This window comes from Camelus bactrianus, chromosome 9 (genome assembly GCF_048773025.1).
Source record: "Camelus bactrianus isolate YW-2024 breed Bactrian camel chromosome 9, ASM4877302v1, whole genome shotgun sequence".
NCBI lineage: Eukaryota > Metazoa > Chordata > Mammalia > Artiodactyla > Camelidae > Camelus > Camelus bactrianus.
In genome coordinates, this window is record NC_133547.1 from 39991752 (window position 1) to 40018933 (window position 27182).

The 27182-nt window shown below is 50.0% G+C and overlaps 1 pseudogene; it reads right to left on the minus strand.

The window, feature by feature from the left end:
* Positions 1-7922: 7922 nt before the first annotated feature.
* LOC105063661 (L-lactate dehydrogenase B chain pseudogene) lies at positions 7923-10434 on the minus strand (annotated as a pseudogene).
* Between the last annotated feature and the right edge of the window lie 16748 nt (positions 10435-27182).

The window sequence follows — 27182 nt, forward strand, 5'->3', positions numbered from 1 at the left end:
GAACCTGGCTGCTGGAGGGGTCCAACAGTGCCCCCACCCTCCTCAGGCCCTCACCCAGCCCTCTCTCCCGTCTCTGAGTCCATGGCACTCCCCCTCCCCCACCTTCTCCTCCTAGACGAGGGCTGAGCACTGGATTAGGAGCCACGGTCCAGTAACTCACCTGTGACCTTGACTCTGGGCCTATAAAATGGGCATAACAACTGACTATCCTGCAGGGACTTAGAAGAGATCAAAAATTGAAAACTAAAGAAGGAAATAGCTAGAAAAGTTACCAGGCATGATTCCTTCATTCATTCAACAAGTATTTATTGGCACCTACTCTGGGCCAGGCCATGCACTGGATTTTAGGATACAGTCCCAAGGAAGACAGGCACAGTGCCGACCTGCATGGGGCTCACAGTCTAGAGGGAGGTGGGTGTGAAGCAGCCACACAGATAAATACATATGTACAAAATGGATTGTGTCCTGCGAGACTGTGTAATAGGGACCAAACGGGGTGGGGGGTCAGAGAGGTTTTCCTAAGGAAATGGGATTTAAGCTGAAGTATGAGGGTGTCAGCCGTATACAGGCAGGGAAGGGCCCTCAGGTATAGGACGTGAGTGCAAAGCCCTGGAGTAGGGAAGGAGCCAAAGGGCTGCAACAGGGCAAGGGGAGGGGGAGGGGGAGGGGTGGGGGGGGGTACCAACAGGCTGGATTAGGCACCGCCTTGCAAAAAGGAGCTAGCGAAGCATTTTGTTAAAGTAACCTAACGCTAAACCTCATCTCCCATCCTTTCTCCTTGTCCTGGGTCCCTGGAGCTTCTCCCTGCCTTTGCCTTCAGTGTCCATTGTGTGTGGTGAGAAACTGGGCCTGGGGAAGAGCTCTCAGCCCCCTGCCCCCTCCCTGGGCCAAGGGGCAGTTGATTGAAAGCAGATGCCTTGACCTGGTGGGGCCCTGGCGGGAGCGGCAAAGCCGGCTCCCCACTGCTGACCTCAAACCTGCACCGCTGGCATGTCCAGGCCGCAGACTCTCTGTCAGCAAAGCCGCATCCGTCCTGCACAGAGCCGGTCACTGTGGCTGCCCACACCCCCAACCCAGCAATTTCCCTGCCACGGTGAGAAACCTCCCGTGCTCCTGGGCCAAGGCCCAGCCTCCTCCAGTTGGGCCTGGAGCCCCAACTGGTGGAGGGAGAGATGCCAAGTAGGTTCTTAGAAAGGCATGAGGCTGGGAGAAGTCCCCATCCCCCTTACCTGTACCAGCACCCTACCAAGTGAGGGCACCATCATCCAATGTGCCCTGGGCTAGACTTTGTGCTAAATCCTCACAGAGAGCTCCATGAGGTCCATGCTGTTGATACCATGCACGACTGAGGCTCAGAGAGAGTACCGCATCGCACGGCTGGTAGGTGGCAGAGCTGGCTTCTGGACCCAGGTTATTGGGCTCTAAAGGCTGTGACTCCAGTGGTCCAGTGGGCCCTGGCTGTTGCTCCTGCTCCCCTCAGATGCTCCCTGTGTCTGCTGCTTCTGGGGGACCCCAGCTCAGCTCCAGGCTGCTCAAGGCCCAGAGGCCTCGGGAGGCCTGCATCTTAGCACAGGGTACGGAGCGGACCCAGAGCATGTTGGAGTGGCCTCTGGGCAGTGGTAGCCCCTCTCTTGAACAGCCTGAGCTCCAGACACTGTCAGGGGCACTATGCTCGTTGCTGAGTCACAGTTTGAACCGCGCCCAACGGTCCTCTCAGAGAGAGGAGTTATAATTTTGATGTTTGCCTGGGAGTAGTTCACACACACCTCCCCTTCTGGGGTTGCTGCCTCCACTAGGTGCTGCCATCAGGCTCCCCAACCCCACTACACCCCTGGAGGAGTCCAGGGATCTCCCAGAGATGCCTCCTGGGCCTTTCAGTAAACCTGGGGCCACCCTGACTGCCCTTCATTCTTAGGCTGCCTGAGAAACGCATCCTCTTTCCTCTGCTCCCACAAGGTTGCCCACCTCCCTGTGCAGACCCATCCACTTCCCCATTGCCCTGGTTTCCCTGGTCCATTTTCCCCTCCTCTGTCCAACCCAGCATCTCTGCTTCATCCCCCTCCTTCAGATAGGTCTTTTGGCTCTCAGTTGGTCAGTCAGTCAGTCAACAAGCACTCATGGACATACTGGCAAGAGCTCAGGCTCTGGAGCCAGATGCCGAGGGGACACCAGATCGCAGCCCTCTTGTCCTGTTTCAGGCGCTCACATCTGGTGCTCCTGGAGCATAAAGAGAAAAGGGCTCCATTGCTGCCCTGGCCTCAACTTTGGCTTCTCCCTGCTGTCTAGTCACCGAGAAGAGGAGTGATCTGGCAGGATGCCCCAGGGAGAACACTTTCTCTCTGTTCTGTTGGAGGGTTACCTTGGTGGTCTGCGGGCAGGTGAATCAGCACTGAGGCTAACCGTGGAGGGTGGCCGAGGTGTGCAGACACAGAGGAGTAATGAGATAGTTTATGTTTTAGCGTCTGGAAAGGAAAAGCAGCCCCAGCCCCACTGGGGATCCTAAGGAAGGGAAAGGAACTAAACTCCAATCTGGTGTGCGGGGAGTGGAGCCAGGAGCCCCACGGACTCAGCACTAGGAATGGCCACATGTGGATGTGAACAGCAAGAGTGTCGGTAGTAATTCTGGGAGCAGGACTGAGGGCACCCTGGGCCGTACCTGGAGTCACCCCCCCCGGAAGATCTATGTGGCCCTGCAGGGATCTAGGTGGCACAGGACCAACTTCTCCTCCTGACCACGTGGGAATAATGTCGCCAGGCAGAGGGACTGATCAGAGTCACAGCTCTTCTGCCCCTCTTTGGGGAGCTGGACCCTCCACCTCCCCCTTTGGAGCAGGCAAGACTTGGGATTCTGGGGCATTTCAAAGTGAGAGGAAGCTTCAAGAGGAAGGAATAGACTTCCTTCAAGTATAGCAGTTTGGGTCTGGATGGTTTTAATTAAAATTCCCAAATCAAAGAAATGCAATAGTATTTGCACCTCAATTTTCTGTTGCCACTCGTAGTGGTTACTAAAACAACAACTTCTATCTTTCAAGAGCTTACTATGGGCCAGACACTGTGCCAAAACTTCTACATACATGGTTCTATTTAATATTCAAAATAGGTAGGTGCTTTTTTTCCAGTTGACCAGAGAGTCCTTTATATTGATTGATTGATTGATTGATTGATTGACAAGGTAGGTACTTTTTTTATCACCATTTTGCATGTGAGGAAACTGAGGCACAGAGAGGTTAACCAACTTGCCTGAAGTCACACAGCTAGCAAAGCTATGAATTGGGCTTGTAACCCACATTATCTCTCGCTCCAAAGTCCTTCAACCACAGATCCCACCCTACAGATATGTCCAGGGGTTCCCTGAATCTGCGGGGGCCCAGGAGATCTGGGCCTGCAGGGAGGAGCCCTGAGGTCTGGAGGCCCAGGGCCTAACATGATGGGGCCACTGTCAGGTGCCTGTCTCCCACAGCAGCTGGATCCCATTACAGCGTGGACGGCCGTCTTTAGAAAGCCACCTTTTCCTGGGCTGCAAAGGAACAGGGTGACCACAGCCAGTGAACCCTGGGGCCCCTTGAGTTCCCACTGCCCGCCCGGCAGAGTTTCACAAACCCGTTGACGTTGACAGGACAGCCTGTGTGGAGAGGGCAGGAAGCCTGGGGGCCCTGTGGTCTGCCTGCGTTGCTCAGAGTTTCCTGGGCTGAGCTCTTCCTGCAGGGCCCTCTTTAGGGCTCTGCCAGGCCAGCACCCCCTGTCCTGAAGCTGGCATCTCCGGTCCTGAGGCCTTCCTTGGCCCCCTCTGGCTCGAAGGACAAAGCCTACTGACTCCAGTGTCTCTGAAGGGACAGGAGGACCCTGTCCTCTGGACACTGAGCCTTGGAGGAGCTTTGAGATCCTGGAGATAGCCTTGGGGCATGTGAAGTTTCCCAGGGACCACACTGAGCGGAGGGGCAGGCACAGTGCTACCTGATGTCAGAAGACCCAGGCTCCACGCTCAGTTCTTACACTGACTAGAGCTTCGATCTTGGGCAGGTGTCTTACCTCCCTGAGCCCTCTCCCCTAATCTGCCTCACAGGGTTGTGTAAAACCCTCGTCAAACAGGCAAATGCCCCGCAGGTGTTGGTGGTCCTCACTAATACCTACGCCTGCTCCTTGTTGGTCTCCCTTGCAGAAACTACCAAGTCTGAAATTACAGGTTTCTGCAGAAAAAGGGAAAGGCATTCCAGGTAGAGGACAGCCTGAGCAAACAGAGTCAGGAGTCAGGGACACACACACACACACACACACACACACACACACACACATTGAATTCTTTGTGCCAGGAACTGTCTTAAACATTTTATATACCTGAACTCATTTACCTCTCTTAATATCCCAATAGAGTAGGTATTAGCTTGCCCCCATTTTATAGGTGAAGCAATGGAGGCCCAGAGAGGTAAGGAAACTTGCTCAAGATCACACAGCTGGGAGAGGGGAACCAAGAGTGTAATCCAAGCAGTCTGTGATGAAAACATGAGTGAAGGCAAGGGCAGTGGGCCTGGAGAGACACTGGGATTTGGCCACATCTGCCTTGTCCACTGCGGTGAGGCCAGTGCCTAGTACAGTGCCTGGCACACAGTAGGTGCTCAAAGGTGTTCCTGAAACCTGAGCTCTGCAGAAGGTGTGGCTGGCTTGCTCGTCTGGTGACACTGAAGTTTCACACCAGTGGGGGATGCTGGGCTTGCTGGGTGGGGGACAGCTTGGGCCCAGAGCTGAAGCTTAGATGGTCTCATCACTTCTTTGGCTTGAGATTTGGTCCCTGTCCAGGCATGTCCTGGGGCAGCAGGCTCCTTCTCAATGGGTGCCCCGCAGGAGGGCCCACCAACTGGGCAGGCAAAGATTTTAACAATTCCTCAGTCCCCCTCTGGGCACAGGCATGGCCTCCCTCCCTGTGGGATGCTCTTTGCTCCCGGAGCTCAGGGTCTAGGGTGGGCTGGAGCTCTGGTCGGGGTGGGGGGAATGACACACATAGACTTGGAGGAGGGTGTTTGCTGCCGGCAGAGGCTGCTGAGAGACCAGCCTGTTTGCAGGGCTGGTGAGACAGGGGGCTGGTGAGAAAGGAAGTTTCCGTACTCTGTGGCATGCAGACCCCACTAGGAATGTGGCTTTGGGCCAGGATCCCTCTGGGCAAGAAAGGATGACTCGGCAGAAACAGCATCCTGACCCCACAGGATAACTGGGCCGCTGCTTTGAGGGTGGGTGCCAAGTGGCAGAGCTGCTGAATTCATGACCCCTCTACCTCAGCCTTCATCTCCACCCTCCCCACAGCCCTCCTTTAGCTGCCCTTCTCTGGGCTGGGGTTTTAAGACTCTTAGAGTAACAACTCTCTCTTGGGAGGGGGCCCTGGGCTGGCCTGGCCAGCACTTCCCACCCAAGGGATGGAATTGAGAAATGGTGAGGAAGAAGCAGCCTGCCCTTGAGGCGCCTGGGGCTGGCCAAGGGCAAGAGCCCAGCATGATTCAGGGTCGGGGCACTGGGCAGTGGAGGGAGCTGGCCTGGGCCAGGCACCGGGGAATTCCAGCCCAGGAGAGCCAATTGGAAGCACATGTGTTTAGATAGGCACAGAAACCCACAAAGCTGCTTCTCCATTCCTTGAGCCCAGCTTCTGAAAAACTGAGAATCTATTACCAGGAACCCTGGTAAATGTGTCCTTTTGTCACCAGAGGCCCTCATGGCACAGGCCAGTCACCACTGGGGACTATAACGGCACCCAGTTGGCGCCATCCCTCTGCCGACTTGCACGCCAGGTCCTGAGCGGAAGTGGATAATGGTGGTGGTGAAGACGGTGACGCTGTTATAGCTCCTGCTGCTGCTGCTGTTAACAGTCATCAAGTATTTCCCCCAAACCCTGCTAACCACTTTTACCTGTTTAATCCCATGCACTCCTCATAAATACCCAATGAAGTAGGTAGGTACTAATCTTCTCCTAATTTTTAGAAAGGAAACTGCTTTGAAGAAGATCAAGTAACTTGCCTGAGGTCACCCAGGTAGCAAGTGGCAGAACCAGCTTCTGAGCCTGTGATCTTAGTGACTTGTTAGATTTCTGACCCTCTTCCTCTGCCCCTGGGGGAAAAGAGGAAGGCAGATTACGTGTGGCTCTGTCCCCCTCCCTTGGGTGTCACACATGGGGGTCACCTGGGTTGGCCCGTGGAAACACTGACCCCTTTCTGGGAGCCGTTGCAACACTCGGTGGTTTCCTGTGCAAAGCATCATGGGTGCCTGGGGTCCGGTGCTCAGGGAGGATCTTGGGATTTGGGGCTGGACAGCTCGAGCCTGCCCTTGGTTTACTAGCTGTGTGACTTTGACACCTCACTCTGTCCCTCTGACCTTGGCTCCCTCACCTGTAAAATGAGAGAGAAGAACACAACAACTTGCCCTCCATTACTTGGCCGGTGAGATGAAATGTAGACCAGAAGGCCACTGTAGCCAGGGGCGCTAGCAAGTAGAGGGGGCTGGTGGGATGTCAAGAGGGGAGGAGGTGGGTGGGGCTGACATCACACTGTTTCACTCCCTGGTCAGGGAAGGAGACAGGCAGAGATCAGGATCTGCTTTCTTAACAGATGACAGCTACTTTGCACTAATTCATCTTCCTCAAAGAGATCACCTGGCGATCAGCCAGGAGCCTTTGGTGAGGACCCACAGCAGAGTGGCTGCATCTTCCCAGGAGGATCTCATGGGCAGAACTCTTCCAGGCGCCAGGTGACAGTCCGTTCCTTGCAAGTGCCCTGTTCACTGACTTCCCTGTTGATGGAACCTCTGTCCTGCTCTAACGTGGGCTTCTGTTAGTTGACTGGTTCCTGTTGCCCCAGCAACAGAGCAATAGTGGAGGTGGCTGCGAAAGGCTGTTAAATGGCTTAATCAGCTGTGGCACGCAGGCACTGTTCCCAACAGGGGCAGTTACAGCTATGTTAGATTTAGTCATTGCCTGCAACTCAGTGTGGCTGAGACGGTCACAAACACGCATGGAATCGGCAAATAATAGGTCCCTGACAAACACATCTCGGTTGATTGAAGAACTTTCAGAATCATGAAAACATTATATTATGTCCCTTCCAGTTTTATCAGAGTCTATTTTGTTATATTCAAACCAAGTAATTTTCATAGGCTGTGTATGGCCAGCCTACCCCCAGTCAGCCCGTTTCTCAGCTCTTCACAAGGATTTATCGATAACAACACACCCATTCCGTTTGGGCTGTTATTATGGTTCTGTCCTGAAACATCCTGTAGTGGTTATTTTTTGGAAACATCGTTTGGTTCATAATCTCTTAGCAACAGAACTTGAGGGCTAACGGCCGATGCACACTCCGAGCAAGATGACTGTGACTCGTGCGTGGGCAATGAAACCCACAGCAGCCAAGTCAGAGCGCCCTCTGATTATGGGTTTCATTGTTTTAGGTCATTGAACGTCACCAGCACCCACCACGAGCCAAGCCTGCTTTGTTATATGCCTGAGAGCTTTTGCTGTGGCAGCCACACGCCCAAGGCCTGGGAGAACTTTTGGTCACCAGGTGCCCAAGGCCGTCACAACCCCGTCTCCTCCTTGGTACAGGGGCCAGAGTGTGGGTCTGACTGGGAAGAGGAGGAAGGCAGGTGCAGGAACCTCCCGTTCTGTGCGTGCCTGCACCTTATGTCCTCCCAACCCCCTTGTGCAGCGCAGTTAGGACCGTCTGGCCCTAAGTGGCAGCTCAACTGGGTGAAGGTTGGCAGAGACAGAGGCAGGACCAGAACTGCCCAAGCCCCCAGCCTCCACCCTTTCTTTCCTGCCTTCCTCCCTCCCTTCCTCCCTCTCTCCCTCCCTCCTCCTCTTTCTTTTTTACAACAGTTATTTTTATTTGTTCAAAGGCTTATATTGCAAGCATTAAACAAAGCACAGGCTTTGAGTCTGAGAGCCCAAATTCACAGATCTAGGGAGATAAAAGCAAACTGTGATCCATATACATGGATGCAAACTGAAGTCTCACGGTTAATCCCATTGCAGTTCTTAAATTTCTACAGCCTAGAACCCAGAAGTCACAGGTCTTTTCACTCCTTCTGGATGTCCCCCAGGGTATCTGCACTTTTCTTGAGTTGAGCAATCTCATCAGCCTTCAGCTTCTGGTTGATAACCCTGGGTAATCCCTGAGCCTTCAGGATACACAGAAGGCTCAGGAGGACTTTGTTCTCAATGCCACGCCTCCCCTTCCCCACCATCAACACTGGATGAATCCTGGATAGAATTTTCAACAAGCATTCAATGAGATCAGGCACATTTCATCCAATAGACCAGTTGATGTAAACTTTTAGCTTGATGGTTTCATAGGCACTTTTCAACCACCAAATTACACACTTCTTTCCAATTTTCACTATTGTTGTTCTTTCCTATTTCTGGATCCAGCTCCCGGGAGAGAAACACCTGCCACATATATTCCACTCCAAACAGCCACACCTGAGTCACCATGTTCTCCACAAATCCATCCATGGCAGCTGCTGGCACAAATGCCAAGATTTCATCCGTAAAATAGTGACATCTAACAGAATCCACATTTTATACCCACTTCCAATCATGTGATGCTGGAGTAATCCACTTATATTACAGGTAACATATGTGAGAACATCCACTGGGTTGGAAACCACAATTATGATGCAATCGGAGCTGTACTTGATGATCTGAGGAATAGTGAATTCAGAGACAACATTCCTCTGCACCAGGCTGAGATGACTGTCTCCCACTCGCTGGCAGACTGCTGCAGTTACCATCACAATCTCAGAATTGCAATCACTGAGTAATCTTTCTCTGCCACAGTTTAGGTGTCTGAAGAAATAAGCTCCCAGGCTGCAGATGCATCATTTCTACTTTGAGTTTAACTTCCAAAACACCCACAAGGGCATGTTCCACACCAAGGAGTTTTCCAGAACACTGATGGCATGTGCCATACCAACGTGTCCAGTACCCACTACAATGATTTTATTGTCTGAGACTGTTGCCTCTTCTTCTGCAACCGGTGCAATCAGTTTTTCCTTAAGAGTTGCCATTGTGCAGAGAGAGAGAAGGCTCTGGGCACAGTTGTAATAGTCATGAAAAGAAGACAATGTCAGCTGCATGCCCGGCCTCCTCTCTTTCTGCTCATCCTGTTCACACATCCAGGTCCATAGGGGCAGCTAGCCTCTCCCTGGATGTGCCATCTCCACAAGGCTGTGCTCAAGAGTGTAGCACATGAAGGCCATTGCCACACACCAATTCCATAGGTCAAATGCCACACACACAGTGTGTGCATCCCAGAGCCACTGACCCCAGCATTCACAGGCAGTGAATTCATGGCCCGCCTGCCCATAGGGCTCACAATCCCCTTTTTATTTCGGTCCCTCCCTCAGGCTGAGTCTGTGGTTTTCTGTCTGTGTCGGATAGGAATAAAAATTAAAATAATAGCTACCACTCATTACTGTGAGCCAGAAACATGATTTATATGCCATTATTTACTCCTTAAAACCTTGTAAGGACCTGATACTGTTATCTCTATTTACAGATCAGGAAACTGAGGGTTAGAGTAACTGAATGACTTACTGTAAGTCACCAAAAATAGGTTCTTTCAGTGACACCCACAGTCACATGCCTCTCTCCCCACAGCTCTGTTACTCGTGAGCAGAGGTGGATTTGCTGCAAAACTCTTGATGCTTACGCTCTGGGCCCCCCTCACTCATACCTGCCCCTTTCAAGTCCTTAGAAATCTGTTCATATGGCCACATATTTTTGTGAAATTGGAAAAAATAAGATATTTTCATATTTATTTTCTAAAGGAGAGACTCCCAGGGGAGGGTATAGCTCAGTGGTAAAATGCATGCTTAGCATGCATGAGGTCCTCTGTTCAATCCCCAGTATCTCCATTAAAATAAATAAACTTAACTACCCACCCCCCAACAAAAGCAAAATAAATAATATTTTTTTAAAAAAGGAGAGCCTCCCTCTGAATCTACAGAAACTGGATCACCCTGTTCATGAGTGTACACCTTAAACATCCTATTGAAAAATGTGCCTCTTCCTTCTGTCTCCTTTCCCTACTTGATTTGTTCCCCTTAGCACTTTCACTAACACACCATGTACTTTATGCATTTATCTTGTTTACTGCACGTCGTGGGCACCACTCACTAAATGTTTTTGGGTGAATAAAGGCAGCCATTGTCCTTATATGTAAAGCTGTCCTGTGTAAGCAAAGGAAACCATAAGTAAAACAAAACGACAACCTACAGAATGGGAAAAAATTTTTGCAAATGAAACTGACAAAGGCTTGATCTCCAGAATATTTAAGCAGCTCATACGACTCAATAAGAAAAAAATAAACAACCCAATCCAAAAATGGGCAGAAGACCTAAACAAGCAATTCTCCAAGGAAGACATACAAATGATCAATAGACACATGAAAAAATGCTCAATATCACTAATTACCAGAGAAATGCAAATCAAAACTACAATGAGGTATCACCTCACACCAGTCAGAATGGCCATCATTCAAAAGTCCACAAATGACAAATGCTGGAGAGGCTGTGGAGAAAAGGGAACCCTCCTACACTGCTGGTGGGAATGCAGTTTGGTGCAGCCACTGTGGAAAACAGTATGGAGATTCCTCAAAAGACTAGGAATAGACTTACCATATGACCCAGGAATCCCACTCCTGGGCTTATATCCAGAAGGAACCCTACTTCAGGATGACACCCGCACCCCAATGTTCATAGGAGCACTATTTACAATAGCCAAGACATGGAAACAGCCTAAATGTCCATCAACAGATGACTGGATAAAGAAGATGTGGTATATTTATACAATGGAATACTACTCAGCCATAAAAACCGACAACATAACGCCATTTGCAACAACATGGATGCTCCTGGAGAATGTCATTCTAAGTGAAGTAAGCCAGAAAGAGAAAGAAAAATACCATATGAGATCGCTCATATGTGGAATCTAAAAAACAAAACAAAACAAAACACAAACAAAGCATAAATACAAAACAGAAATAGACTCATAGACATAGAATACAAACTTGTGGTTGCCAAGGGGGTGGAGGGTGGGACGGGATAGATGGGATTTCAGAATTGTAGAATAGATGAACGAGATTATACTGTATAGCACAGGGAAATATACACAAGATCTTATGGTAGCTCACAGAGAAAAAAAGTGACAATGAATATATATATGTTCATGTATAACTGAAAAATTGTGCTCTACACTGGAATTTGACACAACATTGTAAAATGATTATAAATCAATAAAAAATGTTAAAGGTAAAGCTGTCCTGTGTAGAAGATTGTTTCTATATTATAGACAAAGATATAAAGATGTGAAAAGTGACTTGCTCAAAGGCACCTACCAACAAATCCAATCCCCATTCTCCTGCTCTGAGCTGCCTTTGAACTTGGGCATGTCCAGGTTTCCTCTGGCCGTGACATCATAACTTAATCATAGACCACACATCATCTCACTGGTATTTCATCCCTGACTCCTCTCTTGCTCTCTTAACAAGCTCCCCTGACCCCTTAAATCCTGTCAGCCACCTCCTAAGTATCTCTCAGACACAATCACTTCTCTCCACAGCACCCCCCCCCCATAGACAGAGTTTCCATCAGCTTCCGGGTGGTCTCCCTGCCCCCAGTCTGTCCCCACACAGCTTCCAGAGGCTGACCTGATCAAGTCGCTCTCCTTCTGGAATTATCCCATGGATTCTTATTCCTGAGAGGTCATATTTGAAATCCTCAGCCTGACCCACAAGGTTCACATTGGCTTTTTTTTTTTCCAGTTTCTCAAACTCACCATCTCCTTCCTGACTCAGAGCCTTTGCATATGCTCTACCCACTTTCGGTGCCAGAACATTCTTCCTCTCCTCCCTCCCTATTATTCTACTTAATTTCTACTCACCCTTTTGGTCTCAAAGCTGCATCACTTCCTCAGGCCTTCCACGTCCACCCAGACTGAGTGGGAGGCCCTGTGAATTGTTTTTACAGCTCTCTGTACATCTCTGCTAAGAACTGATTACAACTGTCATTAAACAACCAACTGTATATTTAGGGGACAGTTGATCCATGGTTGTGACCCCTCCCCCCACCCTCCCCGCCAGACCAGGTGTGCCTTGCTCATTGCTTTATCTTTGTTCCCTTTGTTTGGCTTAAGGAATAAAGACATTGCTTCCTCTCTCATATACAACATTCAAGGTGAGTGTTTTTAATCAGTGGGCAGCAGTGCGCCACACGGTCCTTTGGGGACCCAGGTTCCTTCCATCCTGTGGCTCTGTCATTCCTAGGATTTGTCATCTGTATAGTTGAGGCTGAGTCATTGCAGCAGGAAGGGGGAAGAGCTTTCTAGGTCTTGGTTTGGTTCCAGTTATCTATTACTGAATGACAAACCACTCCAAAATGGAGTGCTGTCACCTATCAACATTTCATTGTCCTCACAGATTCTGTGGGTCCATGAGGAGTGCTGAGAATTTTGGACAGAACTGAGGGAGGATGTCTTGTCTCTGCTCTACAACATCTGAGGCCTCAGCTGGGAAGACTCAGATGACTGGGGGTGACTCAAATGGTTGGGGACTGAATAGCCTAGAGGCATCTTTACTCACCCGGTGCTTCACTAGAGGACTGGGCTCAGCAGGACCTGTTCCAGGGTGCCAACATGTGGCCTCCCCAACTTGGTGGCCTCAGGGGAGCTGGACTTCTTATCTGGAGGCTCAGGGCTCCAAGAGCGAATGTTCCCAGAGAACAAGGTAGAAGCCACGCAGCCTTCTATGCCCGAGCCTCAGAAGTCACATTACTTCTCACTTTCCTCTTGTTTGAAGACAGCCCAATAGAAGAGAAGGGGTCATAGACACCTAACACTTGGCAGGGAGAGAGTTGAAGAATTTGTCATATTTTAAAACCCTTATAGCTGGAGAGGCTAATGCCAGTTTCACTCACATTCCCCTGGTGAGAATGTAGTCACACGGCCCCTTCTAAGCGCACAGGGCTGGGAAACGCTGTCCCTAGTCAGACACTACGTGCCCAGCTTCAAGTCCGTTGTAAAGGAAGAGGGAGAATGGATTTGGGTGGACCGTTTTCAGTCTGCCACGGTCAACTCCTCTGGCCACCAAGAATGTGTGTACCCCTCTTCCTCTTCCCAAACGCAACACAGATCTCAGGGAAAAACTGAGCTTCCATTGACTGAATCCTCAACTGCCTGTTTGTTGAACAACTAACAGATGATTGATTGGATGTTTGCAGAGCCTCTGTGTCCACTCATCCATTATGGACGTTCCATTTCTTCACCTAGAGCCTCGATGTCAGCTTGTTCTAAGTGAGGGGGCAAAATCAGATAGCTTATGGCTGGTTAGGAATGGAGAGAAATCCACTTTTCTCTTTATCTTGGTACTTAATTTGGTCTATTCATAGAGTAGGGACATCAATAATTGTTAATCAAAAAGAATGTCTATCTCACTCTGCATCTAAACTTAATTCCAGATGGAGTAAAGATTCAAATGTTAAAAAAAAAAAGCCCATGAAACGCTAGGGTTCAAAAGGGATAAGAGCAGGCAGCTTACAGAAGAAAATAAACAAAAGGCCAACAGGGGGATGAAAAGACGTGTTCTTGAGGATGTAGGGAAACAGAAACTCTCACATGCTGTTTGTTGATGTTTGAGTTGATCATTTTTTAGAGGGGGGGTTTGGCAATATCTTTCAAGGTGTCAAATGCTCAATACTTTTTAACCTAGAAACTCTATTTTTAGGTCTCTCTTCTATAGATACACAGTATGCCTACAAAGGAGCAAAACTATATGTCAAGGATGTTCAGTGGAGGCTTGTTTAGAATAGCTCAGGAGCTGGAAACCACCTAAATACCCATGCATGGGAAACTATTAAATAAAGTAGAATCTCATGCAGCTGTTAAAAAGAACACAGCAGATTTAGCAGTACTAACATGGAAAAAGGTCCAAGAAACAGCGATCACTGGGAGCAAAAGGCACACTGGAGAACATGATGCAGAGTGTAAGTTCAGATGTATAAAGAAAGAAAACAAGCCAGTATAGTTCATATGTATCTTAAAAATACCTGGAAAGATTCACAGAAAGCTTTAACAATGATTACTTTAGGGGGAGTGAGTTTCAGGCTGAGGATGGTGGGAAGATTTTTAGTTTTTGCTTTATATTCTTCTCCACTATATGGATTGTTTTATAACACATATATATCACTTTTATAGGAGAATCAAATTCAGAATAGTGATTACCTCTAGAGAAGGGCAGGGCATAGGAGAGATGTCATATTGAAATGGTTAAAAAGGTAAGTTTTGTGTTAGTATATTTTATCGCAACAAGAAGAAAAAAAAATTCTGGCCATCAGTTAAGAATTGATAAAGCTGGTAGGTGAGTACGGGGTGTTCGCTATATAATTCCCTGTGCTTTTTCCAAATTTTTGAAACATTTCACAACTTCAGAAAAAAAAAGTTTTTTCTCATTCAAGGCAGCAAGATAAATGAAAAAGAAATGAGAAAAATGAAGCAAAAGGAAAATACAGGCAGTAAATGAACCACTTTAGAGCCCACACTTTTTATAAGCAACTCGGTAAGTTCCGCCACAGTCTCATCGGAGAGGTGGAAACTTAATGTTTTCCATTTGGAGCTCTGGGATGCACCTGAGATGGAGAAGCACAAAAAAACGGTGTTGCTCAGAAGAAGGAAATTTGCCACTGTGGCGCGGAGGCTGGAGTTGGAGGCAGCAAACCGTGGTGGGTGAACAGTTAGGAGGTGATTACAGGTGCGGGCAAGAGCTGGCAAGGACCCCGGCCATGGCCATGCGCGCTGTCATCTCTCGACCTGAAAAGCAGTAGGGGCAGCCCCGTCTCTCCTTCCCTCAGTTGTTTCCTTCTCTGCTCCTTCAGCTCCTGCCCCGAGAGCTGGGAACGCGGCAGCCCCCACTCCAGGCATGTGCACCCTTCTTTTCCCTCGGCCCCATCCCAACCCGGCAGGGCCTTAATCTGCTGCACCTGCAGTTCTTTGATCGTTTATGGTTTCCTTTCTTTTGAAAAACTGACCACAGTGCCATCCTGACTTTGATGCTTTGAAAAACCCTCTTCCTGTGAACTTCAGATGCAGGTGATAAATAAAGGGTAGCAGCCTGTGGGTTTTACCAGGGGCCTTTGTTCTGGGCACGGAAGCAATGTCACAGGCAGGAAGAGGTGGGGTGAGGGCCTGGAGTCTGTCCTTAAGGGTCTGAGGGCTGTCCCCTGCAGGGCCCGGACACCCAGGGACAGGTAGCTGCCCAGCTGCCCTGGTTGCCCTGTGAGGTGGTGCATCCCTCCCTGTTGGTGCCAGGGTCCCACCTAAATGACACGTGTCTGGGGTGCCTGGGAGGACTTGCACAGGGTGAAGTGGACCAGTGCTGCCATGTCCCCTTCTCACTGGGTGCGTGATTCCAGGGGGGGTGGTCTGCTCCTCCACCCACCTCGGCTATCCTGAGTGCGGACCCTGTGCTGCGACAGGCCTGCTGCTGCTTCTCTCCAGAGGGTCTCAGAGGCCAGGAACTGCCCTTCCCACGTCTATAGGCCACACATGTGCGCACTCAAACACGCCCCTTGGGCCCCTGCAGTTTCTGGGTTCCAGTCCTGGCAGGGCCTCCAAGACCAGCTAAGCAAGCCTCTCATCAGTGCATTGTTCAGATGTCCAGGGTGTCTGGCTCCTTAGTGGCCCCAATTTTGTGTTCTCGTTGCTGACCCTTGGAAACCAAGTGCATGGGCAGCTGGCCAATGCACAATGCACACGGGGCTCCAAGCTGGCATCCTTCATCATCAAATTTCAAATTCAGAACAATGTAAGCATGCTCACTGTTCTTTTTCACAGAGACAGAATCTGAGGCCCAGGAATGCTGAGCGGCTGGTCCAGAGTCCCTAGCTGGGAAAGGGGGGCGTTGGGACTGAGTCTCTTCTCTCTTTCAGGTCTGCTCCCCTGCTTCTCCACCCTACTCTGTGCCCCAGAGGCTGACCTGTGGGATTGCTTTGATGGGTACCCTCACTCTCTGCCTTGACCAGCAGGGACCACCGCCAGCGTATGGGAGGCAGAAAGGAGAGTGAGGAGGCACTTATTCCCCCTGAGGCCCCCCGTGGGTTCGCCACAGTCTGGCTGCACCCCTCAACTGAGGCCGCAGATCTGTTCAATCAGCCTTTCCTCTCAGAGCACCTCTGGTCACCTCCCCAGGCCTAGCAGTGGAAGAGACAGCAGCTGTTGGTCCAGGTTCTTGCGGTCCTTTCCTACACCCTGGCCTTACCTTTGCAAAGAATCTCTTCATTGCATGCTCCTCAAATGGTCCAATTGGAGTATGTTGCCTGCTTCCTGCTGGGACTCTGCCTGATCCACACCATCCTGCCAGCTTATCAGCAAGGCCCCCGGATCTGCTGAGTCATCACAAGTTGCAGCTGGGCCCTTGGTGGTGGGGGGGGCAGGGGGTGGAGTCTGGGGGCTTAATTCCTGCTCTTCTCTCTGCCTCTGCTCATACCGTCACCCCTCCCCTATCTGCCTGCTTTGCCTCCAACCCCCACCTGCCATTCTTCCCCGCCAGATGTCTGGGGACGTTCAAGGGATGAGAGTAACAGCTAAGCAACTTTCACCCCTACCCCGTCCACACGTGATGCATCCAGGAAGTGATGCTCCAGGTCTTCAGCATCACAGACCAGTCAGACCCTGAGTCCTTGGGACAAGGCATCTTGGAAGCCAGTGCAGGGAAACAGGATGATTTCACATTGCTGGAAGAAGCCCCTTCCCTGGGGACCTTCGACCAGGAACGCTCACCCACTCACCCACTCACCCACCCACTCACTCACTCACAACACAGACAGGCTGACTCCCTACCAGGCCCGCCCCCGAGGGACCTGTGTGTCACTTCCTCAAGGAGACTGACCCTGGCCCTTGGCCGAGGCTGGCTCTCCCACTACATGCTCCCAGCTCATCTCATCCCTCCTGGTTTTATAACCCTTGTCACACCGACATCCCTCGTCCTTTGTCCACATACTTCACCTCTCCATCCTCTTAGTAAAAGCAGGTCCTGTGTCTGTGCTGCTGACCGCTGTAACACCAACACCTGGCACGGCGCAGGCCACATGGTAGGGGTTCAGCAAATTATTGAATTGAAATGGAGAAGTGATATTTCAATCAATACCGTGCAGATTACCTCTCTTGTAACTAGGTGGTCACTGAGACAACAATGACCAGCATGGCAGGCTGGATCCTGGATAGAATATCAGCCTGAGGAGGCTGGAGGCTGGGCTCTGGTCCCTGCTGGGCCTTCTACTAATTTGGGGACTCTGATCAGTCTCTGAGCTTCAGGTTTCTCATCTGTGAGACGGGGATAATACTATCATTAGTGTTTCCACTGCTTCATACAAATGATCATAAACGTAAAAACTTAAAACACCACATATTTGTTATTCACAGTGTCCGTGGGTCAGGAGTCTGGGCACAGCTAAGCTGGCATCTCATCTGGAGGCTCTAATGGGGATGAGTTCACTAATAGTCTCACACAGGTCATTGGCAGAATTCATCTCCTTGTGGTTAAAGGGTTGAGATCTTGCTGGTTGTCAGCTGGGGCTGCTCTTGGTCTCTAGAGGCCACCCACAGTTCCTTGCCACAGGCCCTTTCACAACATGAGGTCTTCCATCTTCAAAGTCAGCGAGAGAGGGAGTCCCTAGCACCAGTTTGCTGGCAAGACTGTGTCTTTATAACATGTTGTGATCAGGGAAGGGACATCCCACCACCTTTGCCATTACTGGTTAGATACTGACATACTGGTTATTCCATTGGTTAGAAACAAGTCTTAGGTCCTGTCATACCCTAGTGGGAGGGGATTATACAGAGGCATGAACACGAGGATGTACGGGTCATGGGGGTCACCTTAGAATCTCTCTTCTACAATACTAGTCTGTATCTCATAGAATTCTCGAGAGAGTTAAGTGAAAGAAAGCACAGAAGCACTCCACACAGTGCCTGGCACTTAGTGAGAACTCAGCCAATGCCATAAAAGGCAGCTAGGAGCAGCTGTCTCTTCTTTGGCCCACTTTGAAATGGGAAATGTTGGTCCACAGTTGGTCTCCAGACCCCACCATGCCCTATTGCTTCCACCAGGCTGCTTCAGCCATTTATATCATCTGTCTGGATCTTGAAGGCAGTTGAATTTTCCATGTGGTATTAACTAGTTCAATCAATAGTTGTCCTTACTATTGTAGTTAAAAGTTTGTAGATGCTAACTAGTTGTAGAGACTAACTACTATATATAAAATAGATTAAAAAAAAATGTCCTACTGTATAGCACAGAGAACTATATTCAATATCTTATAATGGCCTATAATGAAAAAGAATATGAAAAGGAACATATATAACTGAATTACTATGATGCACACCAGAAATTAACACAACATTGTAAATCGACCATACTTCAATTAAAAAAAAAAGTTCTTAGAAGATAAGCTCTGTATCCTACTAATTTTTTCTAGCCTCTGGTGCTTAGCTTGTTGGGCTTGGGATGTGGAATTTGGTGTGAATGCTTCTCAAGTGTTGAGCCACAAAAGTAACCAGAATGATTTGGGTCCAGCACCATTGCCCCAGAGGGCAGGTTGTGGCTGGTGGGGAGGGAGGGAACAGGAGCCAGCTGGATGGACAAGTCAGGAAGGATAAGTAGATACCTGTGTCAGGTCCTGCTCTGGGAATCTCCCCATGTTTGCCCACCTTCCTCCACCCCAGACCTTCTTCCCTTCTTAGTGTTCAACTCCACCCCACCTCACCACCCCTGCCCACTCCAAGCAGGGTCTCCTTGGGATCTGGGTGTGGTGAGCCCTGCCAGTTTTAATGGAGGAAGAAAAGATGGATTCCTTCAGAGACGTAGACCATCTGGGCTGGGAAGAGCCTTAGATCCCTGGGAAGGAGTGAACAACTATTTTTAGGATGCGGGATGAGGGCTCAAGTCTATCGAGCGCCTACTTCTTCCATATTTCATTTCCTCTGTCATTTCAGTCTTCAGAGTAGATAAATTAAAGCCCAGAGAGGGAAAGAGGCTTCCTCTGGTCACACAGCTGCTGGGTGGCAGAGTTAGAACAGAGCCTAGGTATCCTGAGCTGCTGGTCCAGGGTCTTCTTTGGATGACGCCTCACCCTCCAGGGTCCATGGGCCCCCTGGTGTTGCTGGGGCACACTTGGCCCTAGCCCAGTTCTCTCTACAGAGCGCTGTCTCCCCACCCTCCATTCTGCCTTCCCCCTACTCCTGCTTCCAGCACTTTCTCCAGCATCCTGTTGACTCGGCACCACCTTGCTCATCCTCAGCCTGGCACAGAACTGATCACACAGCCCATCCAGACCCTAAGCATAGATACTCTTTGCCAGCAGGGGCAGAATCAGTTTGAGGGTCACACATCTGGGCAGCTGATGCCCAACTCTGATCTGTAGAAGACAAACCAGAGGAATCATTTCTGTCATCTCTGGGCAGAGCCAAGGCCCTGAGGGCTGGAGTCTCTCAGAGAGGCAGAAGGCTCATCTCAGCTGTGGGAGGGGTGGTGATGGTGGTGAGGGACGGTCCCTCACCTTCCTCAGGTAGAAAAGTGGAGGCCAGAAGCCCAGAGGCAGTAGCTCAGGGGCCAGGACTGTAAGGGCCTGTGAAAGTCTGAAACATTCCTAAGTCCTTCATGTGGGATGCTTTGTTATCCCTTCTGCTTTGTCTGAAGGAGTGGGTGATGAGCCCCTTCAAAAGCATGACTTGAGGGTGGAAAAGGAAGGAGAGCTGGGCATCTGTGTCCCTTTTGCACAGATTAGGCATGGGGAGGGCTGAGGGCTGGGGCCAAGAGAAACTAGCTGTGTCCTGCAGACGGGAGGCCACCTGGGCCTGAGCCAGGGCTGTGCTGGGACTTTGTTAGCACTGGGAGCTGCTGCGAGGGCTCAGATGGGCTGGCATTACTCGAAGTCAGGCCTGTTCCAAGAAAACTCTCTGAAACTGATCAGTGACCCAGGGGAAGAACATCCTAAAAACTAATTTTACTTCCTTTCAAAAGTTACAGGCTGCCCAGGGGAGGCAACTAGGAAAGGAGAAAGCATACAACAGACACACACACACATACACACACCCCTACACCCCTGTCCCTCCCCTACCAGGAATATGGGCTGCAGACCCCTCACCTCCCTGGGCCTGTGCCATGGAACACACATGGTCCTGAAGAATCACACGAAGCCCACCCAGTCACACACAGCCACCCACAAACACACTCCATCACACACCGCGGCCATCAGCAGCACACAGCCACGTAGTCACACATAACCACAGGCGAGCAGGCCCTCACAGGCCGTAACATACAAGCACATGAAACCACCCACACCGTGCACGGTGGGACTTAACCACATCCATTCACACTCACACCGTTCATCTGCGTGTAATCGCACACAACTGCACTGTGATGGGGATTCTGAATCACACACGGCCACGCACAGACTCATACCACCCTACCCAACCACCAGCCACATTCAACCACACTCCTTGGCACACGAGAACACACAGTCGCAGGCAACTGTGAACAACCACACGCCGTCACAGGCAATCCCACGGGACATGGAGTAACAGGGCAGACCCTGAATAGTGCTTTGACACGAGCAGCAGGGGCAGGGGGCTGGGGGAGCCTTGTTCTCTGAAATGCGAGTGGGTGGGGGTGAGTGAGGGCCTGGTGGTGACTGCGTCAGGGACAGAGGCGTACACTCAGCCCCTAGACTGTCCACTTCCTGGTCATCCCTTCAGAGCAGCAGGAACTGGGAAGTTAGTCGGCTCTGCTTCCCGCCCAGCAGAGCATTCCTGGCTCCTGAGGCAGTGTCCGTGGCCTCCTCCCTCTAGCCTCCTGGGCTTCTGGCAGGAAGCTTGGACCGAAGGGGCCTGCAGTGAGTCAGCAGGAAAGGGCTCCGGGAATGCGGGTGGGTGACCAGTGCGGAGGCAGTTGCTAAAGCTTCTGAGGGAGGATCGGCTGCCATTCATCGTGCAAGGAGCTGCCCACTGGAGGTTACTTGCCCAGGGGAGAGAGGGTGACAGGCCCGGGACTCGGTGGTGATGGCCATTTCTCAGATAACCCTGGGTGCAAGGAAGCAGAGGTAAGGGGCCATGTTCCCCCAACAGACTGCACTCGGGTCTCCCTTGTGGGCTCTGCCCCCACGTGGTCCTCAGCTGGGCCTGGCCCTCGGACAGCCCTGCGGCCTCAGCGCCCTAGCCCGCCCTCCACCATCACTGACTCATTCACTGATTCAGCCATTCATGGAGCACGTGCCACACCAAGATGCAAAATCTGCGCCTTCCAATGAGGAAGGCCACCTGAAAGGTGGTCCCAGGGCAATGCGGATGTGTACGGTCAGATGCATACACCATAGTGTGGAAGCTGCTTGCAGCCCTCGACCTCCAGCCCCTCCAGCCACCCTCCAGGATGGCTGCTAACAGTGGTGCCCTTCCCGTAGGGTGTTCTGACCTCTGACCTCTCCCAAAAGGGGCAGGCAACACAGCCAGAAAAGCCCTTTCAGGAAAGGCACGGGTGGGCACAACTGTTAATAACAAAGGCATTTTCATTTTTCCAACAGTCAGTGAAAGACTTTTTCACTGAAGGACGAAATTTTAAATGCTGTGTCTGAAGGAAATCCTAAAATGATTTCCTGCCTCCTGCAGCCGGGCCGTGTCCCCACAAGCATTCCTCTTGCTGTCTCGCGGTTATTTTTACAAACTTCCGTTATCACCAGACCAGATGTGATTTTTCTCTTGGGCTAGAGTAGGCGGTCAGTCAGCACCTGTGGAAGGAACACCGCGAATGAGCCTGGACCTCTGGGCGGAAGGACTGGAAAGAGGTGGCAGAAGCGCAGAAGGCGATCTGCTATGGGGCGTGGGGTGCGGTCAGCACTGCGGGGGTCTGTCCCTTGCTCCCTGAACTCTTTTCAAGAGGAACGTGACTCTTCTTGCCTCCTCTGGGCACCACACCGCATCCTCCCAACATGTCTGAAGACTGCATCCCAGTCTCACTTCATCCCCCTTTCCTGGCTGTCCCTGACTGTGAAGACAAGCTCCATCCATGTTCCTGCTAATCCCTTCTCATTGCTCCATGGAAATGAGATGTTAACAAAAATCAGAACAGCAAGAAAGTTGCAGAGGTTCTGGAATCGCACACAGTTCTTCCAACTCTTTGAAAAAAAGAAAATTCATCCCTGCCGCACGTATCAAATACAATTATAAAAAATTCCAGATAAGTGAAATATTTAAATGCAAAAACAAACCACAGAAGTCATGAAAAAACCTCGGGTGACCATTTTTTGTTATTTTAGGGTAAGACCTTTTTAGGCAGAAAACCAGAAAAGCCTGATACATGGAACCACGTACAATTTGTAAAGTTCTGACAACAAAAGCTCTACGTACAAAGTCAAAACGCAAAGGACAAGCTGGGGAAAATGTTTGCAACAGATTAAACAAAGGGTTTATAGCCCTAATCTACAAAGAGCTTTCACAAGTCAATAACAAAAAGACAACTCAATAGAAAAATGAACAAAGGCCACTAGCAGGTAATCCATGGAAGAGGAATTATAATTAGTAAGTATGTTCAAAGATATTATCATTTTAAAAATCAAATTAACTCTATTGAGATGGGACACTTTAGAAAGATGGGTAATTTTTGGTACTTACTGACAAGAGGTGGGTTAATGGGCCTTTTAAGAGCCTGTATTGTTGGAAGGAGAAATGGGCAAAAACCTTTTTGGAGGGTAACTTAGCAATACCTATTAAAGTTTGACTTTGCCCTTTGACCCAACAGCTCTAGTTCTAGAAATTTGTCCTGGCATCTGGGTACATGCTCACACGTGGGGAGTCGGCGTGAATTTGCTCCTCACACACTTGTGCTTGGGCTCTACCCACTCAGGATTCTATAGGCATCAGGATGTAGCATTTACACAGCCCAGAAAACCCACTTGTTTATCCCTAAGCAGGGCCACTTTGAGCCCCTCCACCCTTAAAGATGCTTGTGAACACCCATTGGCTATGTCCTCAGTTCCCACTCCTCACTACTTCCCCTTTCCCAACCTCCTAATTTTTATTGGAAAAATCCCCCGACTTTGGAAAAGCCATCAGCTCTTCTGACCCCAGAGGGTTAAACCCTCTGGAAACCCTGGGGTGACAGGGCACATGATCTAGATTAAATCTGTCATGACAGTCCATCTCCCCACCACAGTGATTAGTTCAGTGGTGGACACGTGACCTAAACTGGTCCAATCAGGGTGCATCTCAGGAGTTTTCCTGGGAAGAGTCTAGCACAGAGATTTTTCTTTTTCTGTGGATAGTGTCATGAATGAATATGGGCCCTGAACTGCTCTAGGTCTGTTCACTGCAAGGAGAAAAATGATTCTGTGGACAGAGCTAACCCACAGAGCAGGACTGAGCCAAAAGAACCTCAGAAAAACAAAACCAGAGCCTGATGATATCGTGAACCTCTGGATCAAACCACACCTAAATTCCACTCAGCGCCTGGGCTTTTCTGATGCAGGAGACAATACATTCTCTCTATTGTCTAAGCCAGTAGGAGAGGAGATGTTTGTGAGTTTGCAGTGGAAGCTCCTCACAAACACAGAACCCCTCCCCCTCTCTGACAATCCATTTCCTTGTTTCTGTGAGGTTCAGCCTTGGAAAACAAAGACCTATTATTAAGTCTTCCTGGGAGCTAGGGAAGCCTTGACTTTTTTCACCCAAGGCTTGATTGCTTTGGTATGAGTTGGGGTGGTGTGTGAAGGGAAGAGAAAAATGCCTCCCCATCTTCGTGAGCCTCCTGTAGCAAAGCGAGCAAGCCAGATATTAGTACCTCACTGAATTATCTCACCATGTTTGTTTCAGCTGAAAAATCAGAAACAATCTAAATGCCCATCAGTAAGGAACTGCTCATGGTCCCTCCTCAGTGGCCTTTAGAAAGATGGAGGAAATGCTACATGTAGTGCCCTGAAAAGCACCAAGAGATACAATTTATTGAAAAAAAAAAAAAGGTTGAAGAACAGCGTAAGTAGTCTAATTTCACTTTTGCTTTTAAAAATTATAAGTATATGGTTCTATCTGAGGAGAAAAAGGTCTAGAAGGAAGATCCCCTTATACAACAAATGTTTTATTATCTCTGGAGGCTGGGATTCTGAAGAATTAGCATCTGCTATTTTTTTCCATTTCTTCATCGAATTTTTAATAGTCCTGGGATCTGGTCGATAGTTCCCTGTTTCCTTTTGTGGCGGTAACTGGAGGCCTCAAAGGAGCTGTCATTGCCTGAGTGTGCAGTCCAACCCCCCAACTCCTCCCAGAAGCTCCAAGACTGGCCTTTTTGCGGGTCCATACAAGCCACCTCCAGGATGGGCAGGACCTCAGGTCAGTGCTGTGTGCTCGGTTGTTCATACCCTGGTGTATGATGCCAGAGGGAGAGTGGCAGCACGCAGGGACTGAGTGGTGACCTGCTGTCTGATTTTGTTGGACAAAGACATTGGCTTGGATAATACAGGATGAATAATGATCCTCAAAGATATCAGATCCTCCTCCCTGGAATCTATAAATGTTACCTTATATGGAAAAAAGTTCTTAGCAGATGTAAGACTAAGTTAAGAATTCTGAGATAGAGGGATGCTTTGGGTTTATCAAGGTAGGTCCTAAATGCAATCACAAGTGTCCCCACAAGGGACAGGCAGAGGGAGATTTGGCACAGATAGAAGAGGAGAAGGCAATGTGACCACAGAGGCAGAGGCTGGAAGGATGCAGCCACAAGCCAAGGGATGCCGGCAGCCATGGGACGCTGCAAGGGGCAGGGAACAGATTCTCCCTTAAAGTCTCTGGAGGGAGCATAACCCTACAGATACCTTGATTTGGGCCTAGTGATACTGCTTTTGGACTTCTGACCTCTAGGATTATGAGAGAATACATTTGTGTTGTGCTAAGCCACCAAGTTCATGACGATTTGTTCCAGCTGCCATAGGAAACTCATATAGCTTTAGAAAGTGAGGCATGCCTGAGGCTGTGCAAAATGCTCTCCCCTGCTGATCTGCCTGCCTAATTAGACATTGTCCCCGCTGAAAAGAAAAGGAAGTTGCTTTCTCCAGACACCCTTGAGAGAGTCTCGGGGACATGTAACGAACCCTGGCACTTGTGACGAGGGATCATTGGGGGTCCGTGGAGCCCATCCTTTGCTCTCCACTGGGCCTCCCCAGGGTGGGAGGCCAGAGGCGTTGCCTAGCAACCACAGAAGAGTAGCAAGGCTCCCCACTGTGCCCTGGTTTCTCCTCAGAGCCCCTGTGCCTGTATTGTTAGAGTGCAGAGGTTGTTAAAAAAAAAAATAACATCAACCCTCTGCTCAAAATAACTTCTCAGGTTCTAAAAATGGATTTCTGCCCAGTAGTGACATTTTTCACTCCAACAATAGTAAAATTTCTCACCCCCTCGTGCTCTGTGGGTTTGTGACTGGACCCAAGGGGGAACTACTATTAATGGCAGTTTCCACTTGATGTAACCCCCGTGGTGAGCCACTCGCCCATGGGGGATGACAGTCCCTTGCATAACAGGTCCTTTTTCCATAGAATCTCCCCAAGAGCCTTATGTTTTGGCCTGCTGTGGTATCCCTAGTCTCTCTTGGGTCATAAAGTAATAATAACAATAACAGTAATAATACATCAACTACTGATGTAGCTCTTACAATGTGTCAGGCACTATATTAAGCACCTCGCATGTATTAACTCATATACTTCTCGTGACTGTCCTATGGGGTAAGTACTAATACTATTGTCCTCATTTTACAAATGAGAAAACTGAGGCACAGAGAGGTTAAGAACTTGCCCAAGGTCACACAGCTATCAGGGAGCTGAGCTGGGATTTGAACCCAGGGTGAAGAGCTCCAGGATATGTACTCTCACCTCCTACAATATGTTGCTGGCTGAAGCAGGGGTGGGGAGGCTAAGCTCGCTAGTGGCCCAGGCCTTTTCTTTGTGCAAAGTGAGCTGTCTTGGGCAGGCCCTAGGCTGAGACTTAGGCCTCACTGGCAGGGGAGCCATCCAGCTTTCTCATGGTCAGGGCTGCAGTGGCCTGTAGAGGCCAGTGCCCAGCATGCTCTCTCCCTTGGTGCCATCCATCTTCTCTTCCTGCCCGGGGGCTTTGCGAAGGCCATGACCTTGAGCCGGAGGGTGAAGAGAACCAGTGTCCACACCGGCTGCATCAGTGCAGGGCCAGCCTGGCTGGTTGGACGAAAGAGCCTAGAACTTGGGTGAGGAGACCTGACCTCCAGCCCCGGTTCTCCCAGGTTTGAGATGAGGCATTACTCCCTCTGCATCCCAGACTTCCCCTCTGTAAGCTAAAAGGATTAGACGTGCTTTGATACGGGAAAGCCCTTCATAAGCGCATAACTGCTCTACAAATCCAAGTTGGTTTCCTGAGCTTCTTGAGAGAGACAGCAAGCCCTAAACAACAAAATCTAACGCTCATGTTCTGCAGTTGTCACCTGACTTAAAGAGACACTGCACAAGGAAGCTCCTCCGAAGGGTGGAGCCCCACCCCGCAGGACCTGCCAGCGTCCTGCTCCTGCTCACCTGGATTCAGAGGAGCTGGTGGCATCGGGGCTGGGATCCTTGGGAGATGAAAGGAAACCAGGTGAAAGGGTCACAAACTGGACAGGACTGATGCTATTTTTTGGCCCAGCAAAAGTAGTGCGTAAAAATCTTGAGTCCCTCGGGCAGGAGAGGATGGGCCCCCCTCTTCAGGTCTCTCCCCATAGAGCCCATCTCCTCGTTGTCTTAAGCAGGGCTGCTTCATACACTCTGTAACTGCCTGGGTAGAGCAGGCCGATGAGATGGCCTTCAGAGAATCCGGACCAGAGGGTTTAGGCGTTCCAGGGAGGCAGGATTGATGCTGCTTCCATCCCCAGCCCCAACCAGGTCTTGGCACAGCCCGAGTGGGCGTGCTGCAAAGGGAGTGCTGAATTGATCTGCGCCCCACTCCTACCCCTCACCCACTCCCCAGAGACCAGAGCTCCAAGTCCAGCCCCAGTGGGTCTGCTGCCTCCTTTCCTCTGTCCTGGGGTCCCTGGATCCCTCTTTTCCCAGAGAGGATCAGGGCAGAGGGAAGCAGTGTTTCTGCTGGTCTGTAGAGGAGGCTGAGGGCTAAATGTACCCTGGCCGGC